General features: G+C 34.1%; 1 long non-coding RNA gene across 1 annotated transcript; it reads left to right on the top strand.

Moving 5' to 3' along the window:
* Positions 1 to 5,695: 5,695 nt before the first annotated feature.
* Positions 5,696 to 6,652, top strand: LOC131071314 (uncharacterized). The gene is made up of 2 exons (XR_009112498.2): positions 5,696 to 5,801; positions 6,193 to 6,652. It is a non-coding gene; the product is annotated as an uncharacterized LOC131071314 (long non-coding RNA).
* The last annotated feature ends 8,691 nt before the right edge of the window (positions 6,653 to 15,343 follow it).

Genomic DNA, 15,343 nt, shown 5'->3' with positions numbered 1-15,343 from the left:
AATCCCACCATTTTTGGTGGTGTTCTCATCGTTTTTCCCTTTTATGGTGTTCCCACCATTTCTCATCGCTATCTCGCTATCATTCAATCAAATGTATGGACATTGCATCCCTACCTAGTTAGCACCTGTGGGATTGCATTCCTGCTATCTAACTTGGTCTACCCATAGTCTACCCCACAAGAATGTGTTCTCATTGTTCCTTAATCCATGGGGGTGTATTCCCTCCATTCCTTCATGCACTCTTGCTCTTGCAAGACCGCACTCCCAAACCCCCTCTTTGCCCTACCCTAAACTCGCCTTTTTTTGCGATCAGTGAGAATGCATTCCCACCACTTTCGCAGTCATTCTTGCGGAACACGATCTGACAAGAATGTGCTTTCTAACCCAATTTCTAGCTAAATAATGAGTAATAATTGTGGAGATTTGATTTTTGGGTACTCACCTCTCTATCAGGTCATCGAGATTGCCTCATGCTCACCACAATATCCACTCGGTACCTTGGTGCATCTCTTACTGCCATCTCATTTGTGCATAAATAAGCTCTCAAATGTGCTAAAGTGCTTCCTAGGCTCTATTTTTATTTCTTTAGCGTGGTAAAAGTGAATAGTAAATTTTCAAATTTGCTAATATAAGGCATTCTAAACCCTAATTTTTATCATCCCGATCCCTTCAAGACCATTTTTTGTATCGTTTCTTCCTATGGACTCCTTTTCAAGTGTCATTTTCTTCCCTAGGCTTTGTTTTGCATTGTCTTTCACCTTGTCCCTTGGGGAAATGTTTCTTTTGAGACATTGTCAGATCCTCCATTTTCCCGTGCACCCTCTCAAGAGGGCATCACTAACTCCTTCGTCTATCGACTTTAATCGACTACCACTTTTTCCTTCCATTTGGGGCATATTATTGCTCCTTTTTTTTGAGGTACCCGCATCTTGTTTTTCTTTGCACTAATGCTATTCTAGTGCCATTGTAAAGAGGGGCAAAATGTAGACATCTAAATTTAATTAATTATATTAATTAAATTTATTCATCTTATTCGCATTTGTTAATTAAATAATTATGTATTATTTAATTAATTAAGTTATATCCTATTAATTATATAGTGAATCCCCCTTGTTCATTTAATTAATTAACTTCCCCTTCTATTAAATAAGACAAATAAATTAATTTGTCTTATTTAATTCACTTGTCCTTTTCTTCTTTATCATCCCATTTGAATTAAATAATTCTAATTAATTCTAATTTGAGCCCATTGCTCCTAAACTTAACCTCCCTCTAACTATTCCTCTAAGATTCCCAACCCACTAACTAACCCTTGGTTCTTAACCAACCTTATCCTAAATATGTGCACATTCCTATTTTTAATAATAGGAAAAGAATCTAAATTTGGGTGTCCTTTCTCCCAAATTGATACTCGGTTTCCCTTCCATGTGTCATCCTTTGCATTGTCACTTGTCCTCAAAGAAGACAAGTGTTTCATTTTCAAGCACCCTCACATTCCTCTCCATTTCTATTTAATCATCACTCTCATTCCATAGCCAAGTTATCATGCCACTTTGAGTCTACAATTTGCATCCATTTTAGCTTAAATCTTGCATTTCATTATCAACCATCTTGCATTTGCATCATCATGGAGCTATATTGAGTACTCTTGGAAGAATCAAAGTGAGCACACATTGAATCGAATCAAAGGACAAATCCTCATCAAAAGAGGCTTGAAGTTTGCATTTCCTTGCTTATTTCCTATTCAATTAGCTTATTTTTAAACGTCCTTATCTTGAGTGTGTGTTTGATATTTGTGTTCTTTAGGTTGTTAATATTGCATTTCAATCCTTTTATTTTACACACATAGAGAAACCCTCTAAGGGAAATAAAACTCCAGTAAAAATAATCTTCTACTCATGTCAATAATAAAATATATACAATAATTTATGTACACTTCCCTAAAGAAAGCATAACCTAGAGAAAGTAAATCTATATACTAACAACTACTCAAGCTTAATCATAGTTGATGTAACTCTCCCTCTCCCACAAATGAAGTTAATTGATGAATTGATTCTACATGATTCACCATACAATGCCCAATATATTTTATCCCATTATCAAATCCATGATGGCCTCCAATGGTAAATTCACCTCAAGATAATCAACTTGTAGATGTCATTTGTTATGAATGGCTTCTTCTAACTCAAATTTATAATCTTTCTAATTGCTTCTATTGACAACTAATGACTAATCAATTTATGAAAATATGCAATAGTCATAGGAGATTAATGGAATTTGAAATAATCATCTTGATAGAGTCTTTACTATGGTGATAAATGGAGTGTCTAATAAATTTATTTATAGTACATGTTTGTCAACATGCAAGAATTAAAGTATAAATCGATCGGTGCACATGCATGCGTGTGTGATTGAAATTGGTGTGTAATTAATTTACTTATCCCCTTTAAATAATATTAGAGCCTCTTTAATTGATTAGAAACTTATTCACTTAGATCATTTTCACTAAATCTTAACATTAGATCATGGTTAAGTGTGTGTGAAATTGGTATGTAACCAATTTACTTATCCCCTTTTAATAATATTAGAACCTCTTCAATTGATTAGAAAATGATCCACTTAGTTCATTTTCACTAAATCTAACATTAGATCATGGTTACCTCTTCCTTAGGATTAAATTTATAATTCATATTATTACGCCAAAGGTGTATTACACTCACATAATGGATGCAAAAATCTATGTAACTAAAAACTAGAAGCATTAAATTTGACATCCTTGTTGGATGTCATCCTCCCACTTCAACAATTTTATTGCTTTTAGTTTGTTTACACCAATATAATAATATAACAATAATTAGTCTAAATAGATTTTTTGCTTTTGTCAAGAGGTTAATTGAAATATAATAATAATAATTTTGTACTAAAAGTTTTTTTCTTTTCTAAAGATTTTAATAAAAATATAAAAAATATAATAACAAGAATATATTAAAACTTAATAACGTAATCTTATAATAATTTAATATTAATTACAATGTCATAATATAATAATGATTTAATATTAATTATAATATATTATATATTTTTTTAAATAGAATAATGAAAAAATATGATACTTTTTCGACGTACTTTACCTATATTCCTTTAAAGATAGATATGCTAGTTTATATTTGACCTTTTGATATTTTGATAAAAATATCAAAGACTCTTGACCCGTTCATGGGTTCCCTAGGGTTAATCATGCTAACGACCGTCTAGACAGAGAGACGATTAAATGGTCAAAACCAGAGAAGGGGTGGGTGAAAATAAATTTTGATGGAGCTTCAAAAGGCAATCTAGGGATCTCAGGAGTGGGATGTGTGGCTTGTGATGATGAAGGAAAGGTCTTGTGTAAAGGGGCTAGAAGACTTCAAGAAGACACTAATAATGAGGCGGAAATCCAGGCGGCTTTACTTGTAGTTGATTTAGGAGCTAATCTGAAGGTGTCGAAATTACATTTAGAGGGTGATTCCCAAATTGTTGTCCATGATCTGGTTAAAGGACATACCCCGTGCTGGAAATTAGATAAATATATAAAGATAATAAGTGAAAAACTATTTTTTTTTAATAATTATTGCATCTCACACATGAAAAGAGAGGGAAACACTCTTACAAATGAGCTGTCAATGTGGCCTCGAGCCAGGGGAGGTGAGGTGGCAGAATGACAGAAACAAAACTATTGAATGGAGTTAAGACGCACTGCCAAGTTAGTACGACATTAAATTCAAATCCCTTGTCAGAAGCTGGTTTTTTCCTACGCAAGTGTGAGTTAATGAGCAGTTATTGCGACATGCTCTGAAATGACAGTGATGGTGGAGAGCCATGCATTCAATGCCAATTTCGTAATGTCCACACGAATTATGAATAGACCTGGCGAGTTGGTGAAACCAGCTTTAAAACTGGTTTTATCATAAATCTCTGCATTTTCTCAGAAAGCTCAGATATGGAAGCTAATTTCACCCTGGAATCTTCCAAACTGATGCCGGTATTTCGTGGTCCTGTTCCGCCAAAGAAACTCGAGAGAATGTTTCTCACTAAAGACCTGTTGCTTCTAAAAGCAGTTTAGTTGGTTTTAGGAGAAGAGGTGGATGTCATTGGTCACCGCTACAGGTGCAAAGCGAACATTTACTTGCTACTCATGGCTTGGGGTCTAGAGCTAGGACTCACAGTTGAAGAGGTGTGAAAGGTGTTGTAGAGACTAATCCCAGGGGAATATCTATTAAACCTAGAGTCCTTGCTGGAGTGGGTGGTGTTGGGATGGGGATTTAATCTTGCAAAAGGTATCCCAAAGGCAAATGAGGAGATGAAGGTGCGTCACTCGCACATTCATTTTCTTCGATGACATGAGGAAGTTAAATTGCGGTTCAAGGATGATGCGTAGAGAGGCTGAGAAGGGCTTTTAATCTTCGTCCAGATTATGGACATAGAAGATGTGATCAGGCAGGAGGGTGGCAGGAGAGCAGTGGAGATAGTGAGCCCTAAGAGGCGGATAACAAGGAGACTATCCGCAAAACTAGCTAAACAGGCAGGATATGATGCAGAAGGTGGATGGGATGGTGGGGTGGTTTTTTCGAGCCGATGAGGTGCAGCGAGCAAGAAGGCAGAAGGAAGAAGGAGGCGACAACATGTTGAAAGTGGAGACTCTCGCCGTAATTGGGTGACTGGTGAATCGAGTGCCTCAACTGCAAGAGGCATGAAGGAGGAATCATGAATAGGTCATTACAGGCACGGTACCCATAGGTGCCAATTTTCTCTCTTTTTTATCAGTTAATTTTACAGTTGAACTTTAAATTTCAGTTTGAAACGCCTAATTTTTGACAGGCAAGATGTAATAAGTTTTTTCGTACTCTTAAATTTGGGGGGGGGGGATGCATGGGTGCTAGTTACTGGTTTTGAATTCCAGCTTTTGGGAGGGTGGTGATGGCAATCATGGATGTCTTGTTTTGGGAGTTTTTTGATAGTTCATTATCTTCGAAGTTGTAATACTTTAAGTTTAATTAAATAAAAATATATATTTTACCGATAAAAATATATATACATATCAAAGACTCTTTAAATTCCATACAATTATATTGAAGTTACAAGACATATATTTATATTAAAGTTATGTCTAGAACATTCTATTAATTATTTTTCTAATTACACAATTATACTTTGAATACAACTATTTATCTATTTTCATCCATTCATGGTCTCTATTATAAGGGAAGGATGGGTGTATAGATGTTTACTAGTTGATAAAGATATGTGTATGGATGTTTACTATTTGAAAAAGGGTTTTGAAAAAAGAAAGAAAAAGAAAGAGGATGCCCATAAGAATCGCCGGAAAAATAAAATGACCGAATTGAACTCAATAAAACAATTAACACAATTAACAGTAACATAAATTTAAAATGACTGAATTAAACTCAATAAAACAATTAACAGTAACATAAATTTAAGCAAAGATATAGATTAAGTCAGCATACGCTACCTACCTATAAAAATGTCTGCAAACTAGAGTATAAAACATAACAATTTTAAAATGCTCTACAAATAGGAAGATTAGGCTAAAACATAAACTTCTATACAATACATTCAACTCTATATAACATAACCCTAAAACTGCATTCTAAACTAAGCTATACCAGATCGAAACCCTAGCAGCTTGAACAATTCAAACCAGGTGAGGGCGGACATTTCTGGGCCAGATCACGTTCTTTCAAATTTGATATGTCAATGGCATCCATTCGTGTTCACTCAGGGATTCAATCTCTTCAATCTCGGTAACCACACTCTCTGTTGGAGTTTCAGATTATTTTGCTCAGAAATTCTTTTAACTAGGATCCTCTTTTTGGAAGAGGTAGCCTTGGAAGCTACATAAAACCTTAATTTTGGATCTTCGCCTTGTAGTCACTCCTAAATATGGACTTAAAAATGTCCGTCAATGTCGTTTTAAATTTGCATCATCAAAGTCTCCTGTAACCGAAGGGATGAAGAATTTCATGTCCCCCAACGTTTTCTGCTTTCAAGGCTGCCTCTTTCAACAAGAAGGTCCTAGCTGAAATATAGGAATCCAAACTCGAAAATGTCCGCTTATGACCTCCTAAATCTGTATCAGTAAAGTACACTACGCCCAGAGGGCTGAATAATTTCATATTCCCACATTTCTTGCAGTTTCCAAGGTTGTCTCTTCCAAAAAGAGGATCTAGTTCAAAAAATGAATCCGACTTGAAAATGTCCGCCCATGTCCTAAATCTGCATCAGGTATGTCTCATAATGAGAAGAAAGGTAGGAGCTTCTTTGTTTACTGACAATGCACAGAAAATAATCTGAAGAACATGCAATTAGAAATTGAAGTATCTGATGTATATTGCAACCTTCATTCAGGATGGGAGCAAGGTTTTTGCAGTATTTTAAGTTGGTATGTTCCTTATAGGATAAGCATCTTCATCTTATAACTGAATGTGTATACAATGAAATCGGTATTCAATTTGAGTGCCATAAGAAGGTTTGTCTTTTTTGGAGTTGCACCTTCAGAATACTTAATTGTGCATCTTCTGTATTAATTTGTTGATGATACACTAGCATAATCATAATTGAAGTCTGTAACATATGTAATCATTTTACAGTGGCCTCGAGAGTGCACATTCCAAAATATCATTTATTTTTCTCTGCGAGAATTATCTTGACATTGAAAGGTGGCGTTTATTAAAATCTATTTTGAAAGTTCAGCCTGCAACAATCTTATTCAATAAACAAGATTAACTATCTGATTCTTCTAGATATTCATTCAAAGGTGGCGTTCATTGAAATCCATTTTGCAAGTTGAGCCTTCAACAATCCTATTCAATAAAAAAGATTTGTCAAACTAACATTTTATTTTAGATACTCAAGATCTGTTATCTTATTCGAATTGCATTTACATGAGATGCCCATTGGAATTGGAGTGAAGCAAAGTGTGATGTTTGCTGATTATGACATACTATGCTTGCTGTGAGTGTTGATTTTCTGAATTGATACATAATTTTAACAGAAATTATACCCCATATAAGATAGAGAATTGTATAGAGAATTGTTAGTAATATGATAATATCTTAAAAACCTTTACCAGACCCAGAACAGTTTAAAAACATGATATCATAACAGGGAGAAAAGGTGAGTGGTGGTCTTTTGAGTGTGTTTTGGTAAGTTGTGATTGAACTAGATATTATTATTCAGCAACTCGATTTTCTAGAAAGAGTCAACTTATATTGACAGAAATTAATTTCCTGAAATTCTATATAAATGAACTGATATTCCTGCAAAAAATTTCACTGTTTAGATAATGAACAGGCAAAAGGTGCTCTGCTTTAATTTAGAGTGCCCGAATTAGAACAAAAATCAATGCATCCATTAAGCTGGAATTCTATTGTGCAGCCTTTGTTTCATTTATTTGGGATGTTTATATGGAATTGAATAGATTGAGAATTTTGTACATCAGCTCAAACAGATTAATCGGTATCTTTATCTTAATAAGTAGAACCCCTTCATGAGGACCTGATCTTCTTGCTAAGTGGTACAGGTCCAAGAAACTAAAGAAAAATTTATAGGATGCAGAGTTTCTGAAGCAATTGGAAATATAATGTGATTCTCAATAACAATTTCGACAACTCTACACTACCCATATTTTTTTGAGTTTTTTTTATACTGCCAGCTTCAACATATTTTACGGATTGATTTTGTATGTGTTGTTGCCAACTGAAGTACATTTACCATTAGATGCATTTTGTCAATCCAAGCGTTTTGTCAAACAGATAACAAGCAAAAGACCAGAATGACAAAGCAATTCAAAAGGCATTGAAAGTATACTTACAAGTAAGCAAAAACCAACTAAAGCCAGGGTATCAATGAGGCAACTCCACAATTTAGAGGATGCATCCTTTATAAATACAAACTACTCTAAAGAGCAAGCACATAAATTTAAGTTTTATCCGTGTTTTAAATGCACTAGCTTGTACTTATGTGTCAATTTTGACATATAAATACCGTACACATCTTTGTCAAGGAAAATACACTTTACTCGTGCTTATTCTAGCCCTATCCAATAAAATACACACGCAAGCATAAATTAACCCAGATTAATAAATGAGAACTGTGGGAGTTAATTGACAACTAAACTTTATTTCAGGAAATCAAATACAAAGAGGATAAGGTACTTAGTTTAGGCCCAATGAAGAACATAAGGTTTGCGATGGTGCTTAATTATGGCTGCCTTTGGACCTAGAAAATTTTGTTTGCATTGTGGAGGGTAGACGTAGATCCAGGTTAGATCCATGATTATAGAAATGTCTATGTATGTTTGGAAATGCTCAAGTAGTTTGCATGCTCCCATTTTATTTTATTTTTGATACCTTTGATTTGTTTCTGTGTTCTCTGCCTTACTTGATGTCTCAGACTCATGGTAATTAAAAATACATTAGAAGGATGATCAGTATGTTGCAAGAGGATGTGTGGTCACTTAGGTCAACCACCAAAATGTGTAAATAGTGAAGATAGACGAGTTGTGCAAATGCTCTAGAGATGCCAACTTTTAAGTATTACATTTGGAATATTATTAATGTTATCTATTTGCAAATGTGAATGTTAATCAATAAATATTCAATGTAATGTCCCCTTTCTAATTTGCCTTAAAATTTGTCTTAAAATTTGTCTTAAAATTACAATTACAACAAATTAAGGTTAGGCTTACATCTTGCCAAATAAATCTATTTAACATGCAATATTGGATTTGTGTCTTGCAATCATAACATAAGCAACATGCACATAGATGGACCACTCGTTGATTACTTGTCAAGTTGCAAAAAAAACTTGTGATTTTTTGGCTTGTCGTGTAAACTCGCCCATAAACTCACTCAGTTACTCAGCTGCATAAAAAAAGAGGCCTAGCCGCATCAAAAAATTATGTAATTTTTTTCTTCATCAAGTTAGTCTCATTCTCTTCATCAAAATATATGCATGAAATATAACATTTAAGTATAAGTTACATTTCAATATGTTTTTTTCCTTTCCTGACTTTTCAGATCTCTAGGAGTTATAATGCAAATTCTAGGTTTTAGAAGATCTTATAAAATCTTAGACTCGATCAAATTTGAGTTATCAATTGGCTCTTATCAACATTCTCTCACTCTATCTCATTTAGACCTATCTATCTCTTTATCACTCTCCTTCTATCCCCTCTATCATGCTCTGTCTCACTCTCTCCTCTCTCCCCCAATATCTAGACCTTTCTTTCTACATCTCTCTCTCTCTCTCCCTCAGACCCCACGAGGGGTGCTACCTTCAACCTTGTTAGAAGATTTAAAATATATAAAAAATTAAAAGTAGGAATGGATCTTTGTTTTTACGAAAAATAACGAGGACTATTTAAAAATGCAAGGGGATAAAAAAAGCCACAATTAAATGGTAAAATATTTTTTAACCAAACAATAGACCCACAAATGAAGTTGTGTGAATGATGCAACATGGCTAAAGAAGCTCTAAATAAAATTGTTCATGTTTTAAATTCTGAAAATTTCATGTACAAGACCAAAATGAACTTTAGCTAATCATATGATAAAAGAATGATTTTTACAAACTATACACTTAAAAATATTACATTTAGACTATAAAAATTGTGAAATCTATTACAAAATACAAAATATACTAAATTGTAATTGGTCCACAAAATTTGTTTTAATAATTAGTTAAAACATCTATTAAAGTTGATGATACAACAATAGGAGCCAAGGATCGTCTACAAACAAAACCCCTATCACACAAAAGAGGCCAAGCAAAGATAATATGCTCAATAACAACCTAATGATTATGTATTATTGCACAAATAATATTGGAGATACAATTACAATGAATAGATGAAACCCTAGATGCCAACCCTAAAGGCTAAATTGAATTAGCATGAGTCAAATGTCACAATTATAATGAATGAGACAACTAAAGCTATTATAAGCCTAATTAAATAAAAGAAAAAAACACCTAATTTTATCTAAGTGAAAAATTAATTAAAGGACCTAATTAATAAAATAATTAGATAATTGTCTTAATTATTCTAACACCCCTCCTTGAGATAAACTTATGGAGTATTTAAAAAGTTAAACATGAATGCAAAATACATGCATGAATGAGTCCCGACAACAAGGCCTAATAAGGTTCTCGTGTACAAACCAATGTAAAGCAATGCAACTCTCGCAAATAGAGAAATAGAGAAAAACCTAATGGGAGAAAACTCTTCTCCAAAAGAGAGAAAATACAATAACTATACGAGTGAAAGAAGGAAAGAATGTTGAATTTTGTAACGCAAAAGTTTGCATCACAAGCTTGCAAGATCAAACAACAAACTAGAACACTTTCCACAAATGAGAGTAGCAAATAAAAATATGTGATATTCCTCAAAAGAAAAGATTGCAAGATTCTCAGGTTGTTATAGAGAATATTATCTTTGGCTAGTCTCTTTTGTGTGATAGGTATTTTGCTTGCAAATGATTCTTGGTTTTTGTGCTTGTATCATCAACTTCTACAATTATTTTGACCAATGATTATAACAAACCCTAAAAATCAAATGAAATAATCAAACCCCAAAACTTTCAGCACGTGTAAAACACATCAAATACACTTCTCTCCAAAAGAGAGAAAATGAAATAACTATACTAGTTAAAGAAGGAAAGGACTCAACGTGACCTGTTAAGGACTGCTTCTGTCACAATAGTACAATGAATATCCCCAATGAAGAAGTAGCTCTTGTGCCAATGATGAACGCATGAAGACAGAACACGATACATTGCCTACAAACAACAATTTTCCCCTTAGAAAGAAACAAATCTATTGGAGATATGAGAAGCCACTTCCATAAACTGGAAGAAGTAGGGAACCAAATCCAAATTATGTGTGTCTCTAGAAATTGCTCAAATGTTGTTATATCCATGAAAGATGATGATGACACAAACCGATTAGGTACATGTCCAATCAATGTAGGAGGTAACAAATCAAGACTCTACAAAAACTGATGAAGAACAAGCTCCATGGGCAATGAAGATAAGCTAACAACATTGATCTAACTATCAACAAAGAGGAGATGAATCTCCTAGAAATAATCCTCCAAACTTGCAACATAAGAGTCCACAAATAATGATGATATATGTATGTAAGATATAAATCCCAAGTAGCCATGTCTGGAAAAACAATGTCCTATTGCACTAAATCAATGGGGGCTATGCATGAGCCAGTGTCAATTTGATTAGGAACAACATAAGATGAAGATGATTGAGATGAGATCTCAATGTGAGGAGTAGGAACATGAAGATAGAGCTTTGATCCATTGAAACATGTTGTAGTGTCCCTCCTAGACTTGCATTTTGATTTGCGTTCTGATAGGCTTGTTTAGACTTATGATGGATATTTGGATGGTTATTTATGACTCTTTTTCTATCTTAGATGATATTATTGATGTTAGGACTTATGATGGACTTATGTGGATTTATGATTAGTCGATATAATTCATCATGTTTTGGGATTTATGTGATTGACGATGTGAGACTTATTATATGATATGTGGCATTTTGATGATTCTTATGGATGATGGTACATAGTATCACCTTGATGAAAGGATTTATATGTGATCATTGCTTATGTTGAGTATATGATTTATGAGGATACTAACCCTGTTTCATGATGATGATTCTATGCGATATTTTGATATTATATTGTGTGATTGTCTTCGGGAGTAGAGACGATGCCATATCACTCATTGCGAGTGGGATATGTCGCGATTCTCTATAACTTGTATGTTATTATGATGTATATGTATCGTATATGTTGTGTTGGTCTTTGATGCAGGTTTGAAAATACCAGACATCGACTCCACTTGGCTTCACAGGTCTGAGCATGTCTTTATCCCAATGGCAATTTGTCGGAGATGACATGGTTTCCTTCACACACTCTAGGTCTAAGTTGTGTACCTTGTCGATTGCGCCACGACGCAAGTTGAGGTTAGAGTCTTGTGTTATGTTTGACCCCTTAGCGTAAGATGATTGGGTCTATGCTTATTTATTTAGATAATGTGATTATTGTCTAATTATTTGATTATAGATATTTATTTGATTATTTTTGGATGATGATTTCATTGTGAGATTTTATTTAAACCAGTTAGGATTAATTTAATCAGTTTATTGATTTATTTAACTATTTTGTATATTTGAATTATTAATCATCTATCTATTTATTGATTTAAATGGATTATTGATGAGATTGAATTATTTTAATGGTTTATTTATTTAATTAATTAATTAATGATTTATCTATTATTTGATTTATTATTTATTTATGTTGTTTCATTGATGAATGTTTTATTTATTTATTTATTGTTGTTTTGCTATATTTAATTTATTATTATTTTTGGTTTTGATTTATTGGCTTTATAAAATTATTTATTGTTACTTGTGATTTGATTCTATATTTTAATTAAGGGTCCTATTTTAAGGCCTTATTCATTTAATTTATTTAATGGATATTATTGGGTAATGAACTTTTATTTAAATGTGTTTATATAAATTTTATATTGTCGGTAATAGCATATGTAATATAGTTTACCTACCCTTGCGTATGACTGGTTGATTTTTATTTGGGAGGTAAATTATATTGGGAAAATAATATATGCCTCGAAACTATACAAGTTAGGTATAATATATGGTTTATGGAATATTTTTATTGGTCGACTTGTGTGATGGTTTTGAGTTTAATTTTTTGTATTTATTCGGCTTCATGTGCATTCACGGTTGTTGGAAACATTTGGGAGCTTGAAGATTTTGGTTTTGGAGATCTTGCATTTGGTTTTGAATTTGGTTGTCGAAGGACTTTTGTTGGATTTTGGATTGTGCCTTCAGATTTCACTTTACTTCTTCATTTTCCAGGTTGGCTTCATTTTCCTGCACTCAACATTTTGATTCGGAAAGAATTGTTTGTTGTGTTTTGAAAAGATTGTTTGGGGAATTGGAATTGGGATTTGCAAAAGTTATTTGCTAGTTGAAAGGATTTGATTGGGGAAGGAAGTTGCATTTCGAGTTTCTTTTTAGTTTTTTGGAAATTGATTTGCTAGAAACACATCACTGTCTGAATATGTTTTAGCTCTTGTGTTTGATTAAATTGGTCTAAGATTGGACTCATTTATCCCTTGAGATGTATGCTTGAAACTTTCTTCGGTTTGAGCTCTTTTTGGTGTTTAAGTCTTTGTGTGTTTGTCGGGAGTTCTCTGCAACTCTCTGAGTTAGCACATGTGGATGTGCAGACTCTTCCAAGTGTATGCAGAAGATGCAATGAAACACTGCAAGCCTTGTATCGATCTCCTAATGTAAATTGCAACTTTGTTTTCTCTCTTCCTTGGTGTTTATGCTTCTTATGGGTTAGTTTATGCATGTTGTGGGAGATGAATATCCCTATGCAACTTTTGCCAGTGAGTTTGTGGTTGATGTTTTTGGTTGTCCTTGTCACAATTGGATCTTATAGACCTTTTGTACATTGTATGTGGGCTGTTTTTTACTCCTTAGTCCATCTATGCTAGTTCCTAAGCCCGGTGTCACTGTTTGGTGTTTTTTCTGCTCTTTCTCCAAAAATGCTATGAAACCTACCAGGGGCGCTATGGAACATACCAGGGGCGCCATGCAATGTACCAAGGGTGCTAAGGTTTTGAAACTGCAAATGCAAGCCTATGGACTAGAAACGCTATGGTATGAACCAGAAACACTATGGTATGAACCAGAAGTGCCATGCTAAGTACCAAGAATGCTACCATACATACCAAGGATGCTAATTTGGGAACCAGGGGTGCTGAACTGTCTCAGGGGTTTCAAAAAGTCAATTTTTAGCCTATTTTAAGGGTTTTGGGGATTGTGTCCATACTCCAGAGGCATGTGCAATATGTGTTGTCATTCTCAAAGTTACATTTGATGTGTTTTGATCCTTCATATTGTTTCTTGTGCTTCAATAAGAGGAATCATGCCTTATCGTTGAGGTGTTTCACATGTGATATGTTGCTTTGACGAGAGGGAGAATGCCTCGCTATTGAGGGATTAATCTTATAGCTCCAGTGGGATGTGTTATGCCTCACTGTTGAGGATTTGATGTGATTTGATATCTTTTATGGATTGCATTCATGATTGGATTTTCCTTTGTGATGATTTGATGAAGGCTTCTTCTACAAGTATGGTTTATGAGTCCTCTTTGTTTAGTTTGTACTCAGTTTGTTGTGATTGTTCTTGTATCACTTTTGGGCCTTCATGATGATGTTTTATGCTCTTTGGATATGTATTTCTACCCTATGGTTTTGGTCCATGGTAGGGAGAGTGGTCTCTTGCATGTGTGGACCAAGGTCTTGAGCATTAGGCCTATAGGAGGGGGTCTAGACTTGATGGAACCACATGGAGAATTTTCTTGTAATTGCAAGTGATAATATTAATAATTGATTAGTGGGTTTGGGTATTTTAGGAATTCACTAAACAAGATAATAATTGGTTTGGCCCCACCCCATCGCCCTTGAGGGATACTCAAGATGAGCTTGGGAAGACTATTGGAGTGGTAAACCAATCTCCCTTGAATGGCTCCAAGGTTGAGATGGTTCCACATGTCTATCAAAGTGAGGGTTTATTGTTGATTTCAGCCATGTGTTGTATTGGTTATTGTTCTCTTGTTGAAGTCTTGTGGTGTCTTGTTGTATCCTTTGGTTGTAAGGTGTCATCTTAGGTCTTGAGTGTGAGTTGGAACCTTTGTCATCTCCTAGCACAGGGGGTGGTTCCTATTTGGTTCCACATGGTCGGGTGGTTGATGCCTTCTTCCATTAAGATATTCCTCTTCCTGAATGTTAGTGTGTGTGCATTGGATTCTTGGATTCTTCATGTGATTATTCTTCAAAGCTGATTTCTATGTACTTGGGAAAGAAGACATTGTATCATGATGACTTGTATATGTAAAGAGATTATGCATCTTATAATATGAATCTATATGTAATTGTAAATGACATTATAATAGGACTTGATGTTGTGATTAGGAGAAGAGTTCCTCGATGTATCCGATATTCATTATGTAATATGAGTTTGTGGGATCTATGTGGAAATGAAATGGAATAATTTATATGTATTGAAGTTGCATTTGTGAATATGTAATGGATTTGTGTAATATCATGATTTAGGATAAATGCTAGAAAGAATGGAATAGTTGCATTGATTCATTTTGAGTAATTAGGAGATTATTGATGCTAAATGGCTTCTAAATGCTTTTATGGAGATTACCATGTGAATGAATT

Source organism: Cryptomeria japonica, chromosome 2, assembly GCF_030272615.1.
Source record: "Cryptomeria japonica chromosome 2, Sugi_1.0, whole genome shotgun sequence".
In the NCBI taxonomy this organism is placed as follows: Eukaryota; Viridiplantae; Streptophyta; class Pinopsida; order Cupressales; family Cupressaceae; genus Cryptomeria; species Cryptomeria japonica.
This window is presented reverse-complemented; position numbering and strand designations above follow the sequence as displayed.